The 13027-nt window shown below is 46.2% G+C and overlaps 1 protein-coding gene and 1 non-coding gene across 2 annotated transcripts in view; both read right to left on the bottom strand.

The window, feature by feature from the left end:
* CSMD2 (CUB and Sushi multiple domains 2) overlaps positions 1-13027 on the bottom strand; it is a 693817-nt gene that overhangs the window by 569194 nt on the left and 111596 nt on the right. The gene's annotated exons all lie outside the window — the stretch shown is intronic.
* Positions 11709-11782, bottom strand: TRNAG-CCC. Its single transcript has one exon. It is a non-coding gene; the product is annotated as a tRNA-Gly (tRNA).

The following is a 13027-nucleotide window of genomic DNA, read 5'->3' as shown; positions in this document are numbered from 1 at the left end:
GCTAAGTTACTTCAGTTGTGTCCGACTCTGCGACCCCATAGACACAGCAGCCCACCAGGCTCCCCCGTCCCTGGGATTCTCCAGGCAAGAACACTGGAGTGGGTTGCCATTTCCTCCTCCAATGCATGAAAGTGAAAAGTGAAAGTGAAGTCGCTCAGTTGTGTCCGACTCTTAGCGACTCCACGGACTGCAGCCTGCCAGGCTCCTCCATCCATGGGATTTTCCAGGCAAGAGTACTGGAGTGGGGTGCCACTGCCTTCTCCCATTAGCCATTAGGGAAAGGGAAATCAAGACCATGATGAGATATTACTATACACCATTAGAACAGATAAAAGTAAGAACAGTGACAACACCAAAGGTTAACAACAATGCAAAGCAACTGGATCTTTCTTACATTGCTGCCAGAATGTAAAATGGTGCTAATATTCTGGAAAATAGACAATTTCTGTTTTAAAACTACTACACAGATACTAGTCATACAACTCAGCAATCACAACTGTGGGTGTTTGTCCCAGAGAAATGAAAACTGGTATCCACACGAAAACCTGCATATGATTATTCAGAGCAGCTTTGCTTGTTTGTTTTTGTAATAGCCCCCAACAGAAAACAACCAAAAATGTCCCATAAAGTGAAAGTGAAGTCATTCAGTTGTGTCCAACTCTGAAACCCCATGGACTGCAGTCTGCCAGGCTCTTCCATCCATGGGATTTTCCAGGCAAGGATACTGGAGTGGGTTGCCATTTCCTTCTCCAGGGAATCTTCCCAACCCAGGGATCGAACCAGGTCTCCTGTACTGCAGGCAGACTTTACCATGTGAGCCGCCAGGGAAGCCCCAAAATGTCCTATAATAGGTGAATAATTAAACCAACTGCAGTACATCCATGCCATAGAATACTTGTTCAGTCACTCAGGCATGTCCAACTCTTTGTGACCCCAGGGACTGCAGTACGCCAGGCTTCCCTGTCCCTCACTATGTCCTGGAGTTTGCCCAAGTTCATGTCCACTGAATCAGTGATGCTATCAAACCATGGAATACTACTCACTGATAAAAACAAATGGACTGTTTATACATATGACTGGGGTGGATCTCTGGGGCATTATGCTTAGTGAAAGAAGAAAAGCTTATCTCAAAAGATGATGTAGCAGACGATTCCACTTATATCAACATAACATTTTGGAAATGACAACACTAAAGATATGGAAAATGGGTGAGTGGTTGCCAGGGGTTAGGGATGGGGAGTGGGGTGGTTATAAAGGAGTAGCACGAGGGAGATCGTCGTGGCAACAATTCTGCATCTTGATGGCACTGGTGGTGACAAGCGTGATAAAATGACGCACAAGTATGCACACACATTGCACCAACATCTGTTTCCCAGTTTTGAGACTGTACTACCCCCACTTTAGATGTGCCCATTGGGAGAACCTGGGTGAAGGGTCCATGGAACATCTCTGTATCATCTTTGCAACTTCCTGAGAATCTATAATTACCTCAAAATTAAAAGTTTTTAAAAATCAGATATGTAGCTCACACCATATTTTTATTGGCCAGTCTACTTCAGATCAGATCAGATCAGATCAGTCGCTCAGTCGTGTCCGACTCTCCACGACCCCATGAATCGAAGCATGCCAGGCCTCCCTGTCCATCACCAACTCCCAGAGTTTACTCAGACTCACGTCCATCGAGTCAGTGATGCCATCCAGCCATCTCATCCTCTGGCATCCCCTTCTCCTCCTGCCCCCAATCCCTCCCAGCATCGGAGTCTTTTCCAATGGATCAACTCTTCGCATGAGGTGGCCAAAGTACTGGAGTTTCAGCTTCAGCATCATTCCTTCCAAAGAAATCCCAGGGCTGATCTCCTTCAGAATGGACTGGTTGGATCTCCTTGCAGTCCAAGGGACTCTCAGGAGTCTTCTCCAACACCACAGTTCAAAAGCATCAATTCTTCGGCGCTCAGCCTTCTTCACAGTCCAACTCTCACATCCATACATGACCACAGGAAAAACCATAGCCTTGACTAGACGAACCTTTGTTGGCAAAGTAATGTCTCTGCTTTTCAATATGCTATCTAGGTTGGCCATAACTTTCCTTCCAAGGAGTAAGTGTCTTTTAATTTCATGGCTGAATTCACCATCTGTAGTGATTTTGGAGCCCAGAAAAATAAAGTCTGACACTGTTTCCACTGTTTCCCCATCTATTTCCCATGAAGTGGTGGGACCAGATGCCATGATCTTCGTTTTCTGAATGTTGAGCTTTAAGCCAACTTTTTCACTCTCCACTTTCACTTTCATCAAGAGGCTTTTGAGTTCCTCTTCACTTTGTGCCATAAGGGTGGTGTCATCCGCATATCTGAGGTTATTGATATTTCTCCCGGCAATCCTGATTCCAGTTTGTGTTTCAAAATCTTGACCTGCTACTTGGTTCTCAGTGGGATCCTCCCTTCAGCTACCTCCTGTTCATTCCAACCCCTATACTGTCCCTGCCCACCCCCGCCCACCAGCAAACACACTCACCTGCACCTCTGGCTGGGTCCTCGCTGGAAACGGGCTGACCACCAGAAGCACAGCCCTCTGGCCCCCCAGGCCGCCACTCTCTCGTTCACTGGCTTCCCACGGACTTGCCCACGCACCTTCTCCACCCCCAGATGTTCGTAAATGATGTTGCCAGACTGCTGCTCCCAAAGGACCCTGCTATCAAAACACCAAAACATCTCCAAAGAGGTCAGACCTCTGTCTGGATCTGACTCTCAGGCCTCATCTCAGCTGGCCCTCTTTATCTCTGCCTCCAAGTGGGCCCAGTTCACAGCACCTGCAACTTGCCTCCCATCATGTGTACCAGAATTAGGCCTCAGGTGCTCTTCCCAGACCCTTGATGACACGCAGCTTCACGGAGAAGTCTCACACTTCACCACGGCTTCTCCCCTGAAGTCATCTCTGGAAATGGCGTCCTCCCCACCAAGCAGAACGTGTTGATTTTATTCCCCTGGCTCGTTCCCTGTTTTTGAGCTGCCGTTAAAGATTCCTAGACCCTAGTTTCTTATACTATATTGACACAAGCTGCGGAGAGCTAACGTACACTGTCAACAAACAATTACAGTTTTATCACTTGCAATATATGGAATTGAACCTTCTAGGCATTTTCTCTAATCAGATATTTACCACTGTTCTGTTCTTTCCCAGGCTTGGGAGATAAATTCCAAGATGGAGAGTTCCTCAGTGGCACTAAAGCTGGAGGGGGTGGGAACTCAAGTCTCCCCACCTGGAGACCTGAATCATCATGCTTCTGCCCCACTGCCTGCTTCTCCCTCACCCGCTTCTTATCATTGAATCGATTTCAGACAAGCTGGCGACCCCGTAAGTCAGGAGAAGTTATCACGTTGCATGTCAGAATAAGCAAATAAAACTTTCAGACTTGCGCATCTTTTATCTGACAAGTCTAAATACTATATTGAAAGGAATGCGGTATTGTTCAATAGTCCAATCCAGACTTATTAGAGAAATGGGGTACAATGATGGCAAGAAGGGCAACAGGCTCCTACTGCTATTGATTATCTTCTTGTTGACTATCGAATGTGCAGAGAACAGCTTTTGCAAACAGGTGGCATGGCCATAGATGTAAACTAATACTCTTCTCTCACTTTATCACGGCTTCTTGTCTTTCCCACTTCTTCATGAACCTTCTCTGGGCTTTTTTCTCCCTGCTCAGAGGAACCCAGAGTCTTGGAGACTGGTGATGCCATGACCCCAAATTTCTCACTGTCACAATTCAGAATCCATCAATGGCTTCCAACTGTCTTTACGACTAAGACTTCCATAAGGAGGTGCACAAGGCCTGTACCACTCAATCCCTGCCCACTCTGCCCTATATCCTGCCTGGCTCCAGTCTACTTTGGTCAAGGGAAGGGGCAGCCGTACACAGGGGGCAGGCAATAAAGGGTACATTTCATGTTCAGAACTTGAAAACAATAATAAAGCAGACTTGAAAAGCCCATTTACTCTCCCATGAGTCTGCACTCCCATGTCAGTGATAAGATCCTTTTCCACACCTCTCTGCCTGATACACTGCTGGCTTCCATCCCATCATATTGGCCAACCCATCATCTTTAGGGCCGGCTGCAGTCCATGGGGTCGCTAAGAGTCGGACACGACTGAGCGACTTCACTCTGGCAACCCACTCCAGAGTTCTTGCCTGGAGAATCCCAGGGACGGGGGAGCCTGGTGGGCTGCCGTCTATGGGGTCCCACAGAGGCGGACACGACTGGAGCAACTTAGCAGCAGCAGCAGTGCATGTTATTTCCTTTTTAGAACACTTTCTCACACCTCCTCCACCTATTTGTCTGATTAACCCCCCTGGCGTTGCCAAAGATGCGTGGGTAGCAGCGGAGTGTGCTGTTTCATGGAAGGAGTCTCGAGGAACCTGGGTTCCTTCGGGCAAGTTCCCCTTCCTTTTTCCTCTGCTGCAGTGAACTGGGGTCCCAGTCAGCCAGGGTCTCTGAGTGACTCCCCAAGCAGGGAGCCCCTGCAAATTTTTTTTCTGTGCATTGTGTTGGCCAAAAAGTTCATTCCAATTTTGCCATAAGAGCTTGTGGAAGGAATGAACTTTTTGGCCAACCCAATAGAAGAGCAAGAAAGAAACTTTTAGTGAGTTAAGCCTTTGAGATTTCAGGGTTGTTTGTTACCCTCAATGTTTCAAAATGTAGAGTTTTATTACTCTTCAGATATGGTGAGGGCAAAACTGTGGTGTTGGAGAAGACTCTTGAGAGTCCCTTGGACTGCAAGGAGATCCAACCAGTCCATTCTGAAGGAGATCAGCCCTGGGATTTCTTTGGAAGGAATGATGCTAAGGCTGAAACTCCAGTACTTTGGCCACCTCATGTGAAGAGTTGACTCATTGGAAAAGACTCTGATGCTGGGAGGGATTGGGGGCAGGAGGAGAAGGAGACGACAGAGGATGAGATGGCTGGATGGCATCACTGACTCGATGGACGTGAGTCTAGGTGAACTCCGGGAGATGGTGAGGACAGGGAGGCCTGGTGTGCTGCGATTCATGGGGTCTCGAAGAGTCGGACACGACTGAGCAACTGAACTGAACTGAACTGAACAAATGAGGAGGCAATTGTCACTGGAAAGTTAGTTTGTTACAGTTCCCAAAGTTGGGGGAGGAAGCATGCCTTTTGCAACATAGGGCCACACCAGGAAGTGCCAGGGTGGGTGGGGATGTAGAAGGGACAGGAGCAAATCATGAGCAAGGGCTTTTATTGAGGTTTTCGTGGGGGAAGGAATGAGTGAGGCAGGACGAGTGGGTGGCTGCCCTTAGTTGTCTGACATGTGACTCTGGGGTGATTAGCACACAGGATGGTGACTTAACATGGTGGCTTAACGGGTGAGAACCTAGTAGAGCATGTGGGTGGGCTCTGGATTGGTTGATTTGCATATAAAAGGCTCACTCCCAGAAGAATAGTTCTCAACATCTTAGAATTAGCTAACCCCAAGAGGGGCCACCTCTCTTGGGTCAGCAAAGCCCCAAGATGTCAAAGCATCAAAAATATAGAAAATATTTGTATTATTTGTGTGATTAATACACATAGCCATACATGGTCCATCCTGACTATTACCTTTTTTATTTTCTTTGCTAGCATTCATCACAGTTCCAGGATTTCCCAGGTGGCGTAATTGGTAAAGAATCCACCTGCCATTGCAGGAGATGCAAGAGACATGGGTTGGATCCGTGGGTCAGGAAGATCCCCTGGATTACAAAATGGCAACCCATTCCAGTATTCCTGCCTGGAAAATTCCATGGAGAGAGGGGCTGGTGGGCTACAGTCCACGGGGTCACAAAGAGTCAGACACCACTGAGCGCACACACAGCACCCAGCACGGTGCTGTCATTCAAAAGCAGTTTCTAAGTAGATGTTTATCAAGGCAGATGTTTTTTATTTTTTTGTGGGTGATTATTCTGTTCAGATCTCCAAGAAGACAGTGGCTATGTTTGCTTTGCCCATCCATATCCAATCCCCTGCATATTTATTTTTGAATGAGTGAACGGAGGGTTATCTGTCACTTCCAGGGGAGCCACATGGTGTCACAGCTCATCCTGCCACTGCCAGGACAGACAGCAGGACCAGGAGATGATAGGACATAGTTAAGAAACACTTACTGACTTTGGTGACCTTCCTACATATCCACAAACTGGAGTGAGACACAAGGAGAAACCAGTCTATTCTGGACATCTTCAGGAAGCAGGGAGGCTTTTAAAGGGGCTGTCAGTAAGAGGGGACAAAGGAAAGTACGGGGAGGGTGGAGAGGAAGCGGTGAGCCCGGTGGGAGGTGAGACCCCCGCTTGGACCCACACCCTCTGCACTCTGTGGCAGCTGAGGAGGGGGAAGACCCTGAGAAGGGAATGGCTCCATGGGGTACCGAGCAAGGCTGGACTGCCCACCAAAGGGCTGGTACTCCCCTACACAGGTCAGCATGGATTCAGCTGAAGGGTGCTGTCCACCTGCAAGAAGCTCTGAGCAGATCAGCAGTGGCCAGTACGGCCTGAAGACCAGGGGGCCCTTGTGGAATACTGGGATCTGTGCATGACTTTGCGGTAACCCCAACATGGCTTAAACGGAACTTTTCACCTTCCTGAGTGGGGACTCTAGGTCAATCTTTTTTTCTTTTTTAATGCAATGATGTGACACTTCTTTCACCCAAGGGAAGCATTTGCATATTCCTTTCTGTAAAAATAAATGATAATCTTCTAACTCCAGAAGGTGGTACCTGTGTTTGAGAAGGCTCTTAGCTAACTGACTACCAACTGCTTAGGCTAGAGCCTCTGGGCCCTGAAATGCAAAGGTTGGAATAAGACCATAAAGGGAACCCTGTCAGGTGAGGAACAGTTGAAGGAAGTGGGCATGAAAAGTGAAAGAGAACTGGTCAGAATGAGAATAGTCTTCAAATCCTGGAAAGGCCATGCCTGACACATCACATCCTATGAAATGATGAGCCAGAACCAGAACCAGAACCAGAACCACCAGGACAGAGGCTCGGGGGTGGGGGCGACTTGGTCCACAAACAGAAGAATGTGGGCAATCACGTATGCTTGGGGAGGGAATGGGCTGCCTCTCAAGGTCAATCCAATTTTAATTTCTCAGTTACTTACTGAGTGCCAATGGGTCTCAGATGCTGAACGTCAGAGGCGGGCCGGAGCCGTAGGCCAAGCTCACCAGGATATGGCTTTGCTTCTACTGGTCTGTGGACCCATGGGGAAGATCAGAATGAAATTCTTATCTTCACGAACTCCAGGCTAAAGCCTTGGAATCCATAATTACAGAGAAGTGACTCCATTACTGGAGTATGTGTAAATCCCGATCCCCTATGTCTAGAGAAACAGGTCAATCCTAAAGGAAATCAACCTTGAATACTCATTAGAAGGACTGATGCTGAAGCTGAAGCTCCAATATTTTGGCCACCTGATGCGAAGAGCTGACTCACTGAAAAAGACCCTGATGCTGGGAAATATTGAGGACAGGAAGAGAAGGGGGCAACAGAGGGTGAGATGGTGGGAGGGCATCATCAGCTCAATGGACATGAGTCTGAGCAAACTCTGGGAGATAGTGAAGGTCAGGGAAGCCTGGCATGCTGCAGACCATGGGGTCACAAAGAATTGGGAAATGACTTAGCGACTGAATGACAAGAGAAACAGGAGGATGGGAGAGATGAAGAGCAAGGATTTGTGCAAATGTCTTCCAAGCACACGGTGGCCTTCTGAGGATAGGGGACAATACAAGGAGTTGCCCCTGATGCATATTGCTGTGGCTGGACCTCTAAACCTCGAGTGAAACCAGAGATCTGGTTAGCTCCAAGGGCATGATGACTGAGAGTGACAGAGACAGACCATCCCTTGGGTGATGGAGCTCAAGGCTTTGCCTTTGTAGTACTTGGTCTGCATCCACACTGGCCGTTACACTTCCCTTAAATGTGCCCCAGGGCCTTTGCATGCACTGCCCTTAGGGCTGTGAGCACTGCTCTCCCCCTGAGCCACTCAGGGACCACCACCTGACCTATCCATCTCTCACTAACTTCTGGGGTCTCTGTTTGAATGTTAGTTTCTCTAGGAAAGAGTTTTGGAACCTCTGATAAATGTTCTCCAAGAACAGAGTACTTCTTTATAACATGCATTCCAATCATAATGAATTGATTTTCTTATTGAGTTACTTAAGATGTATCTGTCTTTCCTTCTTGATAGGAAATGCCTTCCTAACTTCTCTGCATTACTAGCACAAATAAGGTGAACTATGCCCCTCCCAAATTCATATGTTGAAACCTAACCACCAGTAGGTAACATGATGGTATCAGTTTGTGGGGCCTTTGGGGGGTAATTAGGAATCAAAGAGGTTGGGAGGGTGGACTCCTCTTGAATGGAATTAGTGCCCTTATGGGAGTCACAAGAAAGCTTGCCTCCTCTCTCTGCTCTGCATCCACCACGTGAGGATACGATGAGAAGGTGGCAGTCTGTAACCCAGAAGACGGTTCCTCATTGGAGGATCTGCACCACCAGATCTTCGTTGTGCTGGCAGCACCCGAGCATGGGAAATAAATCTCTGTTGTTTATAAGCCACCCAGTCTAAGGAGTTTTTGTTCTAGCAACCTGAGGTGATTAAGACAAATATGTAAAGAATGAATGAATGAATAACCATCAGAGAGTAGACAGAAAAGCCTTGACTATTGTCCTGTGAAAGGCCAATCTACAAGGTTGGCCCTTGGCTGGGGTCTGGGAACATGGATTTCAGGAGGGTCCCCATCTTTCCCAGAACTGATAAGAGTGTCCTAAACTATCTGTGCAAACACAGTGGTTTCTACTGAACACCTGTTTTCCCTCTGAATCTGGAACTTCGACACATGCCAGGCAGAGGGTGCCCATGCAATCTGCCCCCAGTAAAAACTCTGGGCACTGAGTCTCCAACTGAGCTTCAGTCTGTGTGTTTCCACTGGGAGAGGACTCTTGGAAGATTGTGCCTGGTTTCTCCCCCCAACCTTCATCTCATGAACAGTTTTCCTTTGCTGTTTTGCTCTGTATCCTTTCACTATAATAAATCATAGTCAGGACTGTGACTATATGCTGAGTCCTCTGAGCCGTCCTAGTCAAACATTGAACCTAAGCTAAAAGAAGTGGTCTTAGGGACGCCAAACACACGGAGTGCTGAATGAACACAACCCAATTCTCCTGCAAAGTACAAAAACTAGATTATTCTCCAAAGGATATTCCAGGTGTTCAGTGGTTAAATAGAAATGGGAAATGCAGGATTAAACAAAGTGAAGCAAGAATTTTTCAGAAAATAGAAAAAAAAAGGTTTATGGGGGTTTTTAATAAGCTAATAGCAAACTTCCAAGGCAGGAACAGATTATATAACAGTTCCCCAATACATTTGATCATAAACCCTTTCATTCTTTTTTCTTGAAGAATTAATTTGAATTCTTTTTAAACTTAATTTAGCTACATTGGGTCTTAGTTGCAACATGCAGGATCATACTTGCATCATGTGGAATCTTTCCGATGCCATGCATGAACTCTCTAGTTGTGCCACATGGGCTCAGTAATTGTGCGGGTGATCCATGCACATCTCTTCCTTGCAATCTTAAAGAGCCCAACTAATAGAGAATTATTGGGGAATAAACAGTAAAGTAGCAAATTGGGCCTTTATTAAGTGGCTCTCATTTAAGGCACTTAGCACATCAAACAATGATATTTAAAAAAAGACATGGCAATTGACCTTGGGAATAAAAGAGTAAATGTAAGCAACATTTGTCACACTGACAGGCTTGGCAAACAGTGTTTTGATTTGCCAGCAGCCCTACTCCAGACAGCAGCCACTAGTTAGACACATAAACCATTAAGCTAAAAACAGAACTATCATTACAGACATTATCCAGTAATTTTCAGGTAATTGATGGACATTAGTCATAATCACACTTAATACACAGACACACACAGACACCCCTACTGAAATATGTTCTCACTGATACCTTCTATTTGCATTTCATCAAGAGCTCCTAAAACTAGCAAACTTGGAAAAATTGGGCCTTCTCTGCTTTTAAGTATATGTGTGTGCTAAGTTGCTTCAGTCATTTCCAACTCTTTGTGGACCCTGTGGTCTGTAGCCCTCCAGGCTCCTCTGTCCATGGGATTCTCCAGGCAAGAATACTGAAGTGGGTTGCTGTGCCCTCCTCCAGGGCATCTTCCCGACCCAGGAATCAAACCTGTGTCTCTTATGTCTCCTGCATTGGCTGGCAGGTTCTTTACCACTAGTGCTACCTGGGAAGCCCACATACATGTATATGTATCTGTATATATGTATATACAAACACACATTTTTTTCTCAGAGTATCCTGTAGATTGGGATTCCATGAAGCCTTCTGGGATATGAAATGCCCAGAGCAGCAGGTCATAGAGATCATGTTGCTGCTACATTGGATATAAGAGCATTGACTCTCCTGGTTTCAGAAGTCCTGACACCCACAGTAACCAAAATTCTGTAGAGATGGTTCTTGTGCTGCCAAGATCTGGGGATCTTTGTAATAAACCCCCATTTCTCGGAGTGACCCAGCAGTAGTCAGATAGCTGTTGAAAAAGCCTAGCTTAAGTCCAAAGGCTCTTCTCTCAAGTGTTTCAGTCTCTCCAGAGAACATCCATTGGCTGTACAAACCTCTGTTTTCAGCTGCCCATGTCCATTTATTTTTGGAAGCCAGAATATGTCTTAAGTACATGGTTGGGTGGGAACAATTCTAGGCTTCTACATCTTCATATACACTTTCTAGGAGGCATGCAGGCTGTAGAAGCAAGGTCTGGAGTCTTAACAGGCCCTCCTGCTGAGGTCTAAAATTAGGCTAGCAGCACGCTATATTGGAAATGCAAATCCTCTCAATACAAATACTTGGTCAACACCCAGGAGCATTTTCCATAGGATTGTAGCTTCTGGCTCTGGAGCAGGGAATTCTGGTTATTCTCTTCCAGCTCTCTCCCAGCAGTTCCCCAGTACAATCCATGGAATACTATCCTGTGTTATATTAATAGGTTTGCCTGCTACTAAGTTGCTTCAGTCGTGTCTGACTCTGTGTGACCCCACAGACGGCAGCCCACCAGGCTCCCCCGTCCCTAGGATTCTCCAGGCAAGAACACTGGAGTGGGTTGCCATTGCCTTCTCCAATGGATGAAAGTGAAAAGTCAAAGTGAAGTCGCTCACTTGTGTCCGACTCTTTGCGACCCCATGGACTGCAGCTCACCAGGCTCCTCCGTCCATGGGATTTTCCAGGCAAGAGTACTGGAGTGGGATGCCATTGCCTTCTCTGAGGTTTGCCTGAGACATGTGCAAATAATTTTGGGAAATGCTACACTCAAAGCAGCACCATAGTGTGCCAAGGTACCCTGGGGTGCTGCAGGGGATTTACCAGCACACTGAGGGATATTTTAAATTTTCCAGGGACACTGTGATCCTCAGTATCTGTTGAACACACAAAGGATTAGCTGAAAGTCGTTACAGTTTCAACATGAAGCTCCATTCCATTAAATGATATCATTTCTTTGCAGATGGGTGTTTGATGGTTGCTGTGATAGAACATAGGTACCGTGTGACAAACAGTATGGAATAGGGTGAGCTAGTGTCCAATCTCTTTTTTCTTAATTCATTTGGCTGCACCAGGTCTTAGCTGTAGCACGTGGGATCTAGTTCCCTGACCAGGGATCGAACCTGGGTCCCCTGCAGTGGGAACACAGAGTCTTAACCACTGGACCACCAGAGGAGTTCTGATAGTGTCCATTTAAGAAGTTCTGTAGAGACCAAGAAGTACACACAGTCCATTAATTACTTGCAGCTTTTTAAGGATGAAATAAAAGTGTAATTTTTTTCTTTCAATTTATATTGATTATTTTTCAAAGAGCTACAGAGTTGTTAAGGTGTAAGTACTTATTCAGCTAGTCAGACCTTGCTACTTAACAGATGGAGCTGATAGGTGTTTCTTCTAGCCATGGAGCACAATGGAAAAATTACTGAAGCATTTAATGGCTCCTCAAACTAAGAAGTGTTGGGATTCTGAGCATTACTGTAATAAAGGCTCTGAGAAGTTCTGCAGCAAAAAAAATAGAGTTGGCTCCCCACACTTCTCAGTCTAGCACACCAATGAATGGCCTTCTTTACAACATTAGCTTAGGAAATCTAGGTGGATATTACCTGAGATCATGATTGTATAAGTTCAGAAGAGAGACCAGAGTTTGACTTATTCCCACCATTAACACTGAAAAAGTATTTCTCCTCAATCATTCATTTAACAAACATTCACTGTGTGCCCTATTACATATCATGTACTATGCTTGGTTCTGAGGATAGATATTTATAAGATCCAGACCTGGCCCTCAAGCATTCACATTAATTTATCTGGAAGTTCAGCCACGCTTATCACCTTCATTACGGTCATCCATCCTGTGTATGGATGGGCACATATGCCTCTTGCCCCATTATTGCAAGAACCTCCTAAATGGTCTCCCCATTTCCCCCTTGTCCTCCTACAGATCATTCTCAACAGAGCAGCCAGCATGATTAAATCCAACCGTGTCCCTTCTCTGCTTAGAATTCTAAAAGTGTCCTAGTCTCACAACAACCTACAAGCCCTGGGCAGTCCTCTGCTACCACTACCCACTCCCACCCCATTACTTCTCTCTTTATCTCCAACTCGTTGCCCACTGCTCAGCCGCTCCGGCCTAATGGGTCCTTACTGTTTCTCGAACACACTCTGGCAGTTTCTCAGGGCCTTTGCACATGTTGCTCCCGTAACTTTCTCCAGCTATCCCATCTCTTCCCCCAACATGTGCAAGGCTGGTTTCCTCATCTTTTTCAAGTTTTTGTTCACTTTTACACTGAGGTTTGCAATGAACAAGCCATTTAAAATTGCAACCCTCCCCACCGCCACTTCCTGGTTTCTGATCTCTGTGCTGTATTTTCTCTGCATAACACAAATCACCATCTGACACATATTTGATGAATCCTTGTTT

This window comes from Bubalus bubalis, chromosome 6, assembly GCF_019923935.1.
Source record: "Bubalus bubalis isolate 160015118507 breed Murrah chromosome 6, NDDB_SH_1, whole genome shotgun sequence".
Taxonomy (NCBI): Eukaryota; Metazoa; Chordata; class Mammalia; order Artiodactyla; family Bovidae; genus Bubalus; species Bubalus bubalis.
The sequence above is the reverse complement of the archived record's forward strand: the minus strand, read 5'-3'. Positions and strand labels throughout refer to the sequence as shown.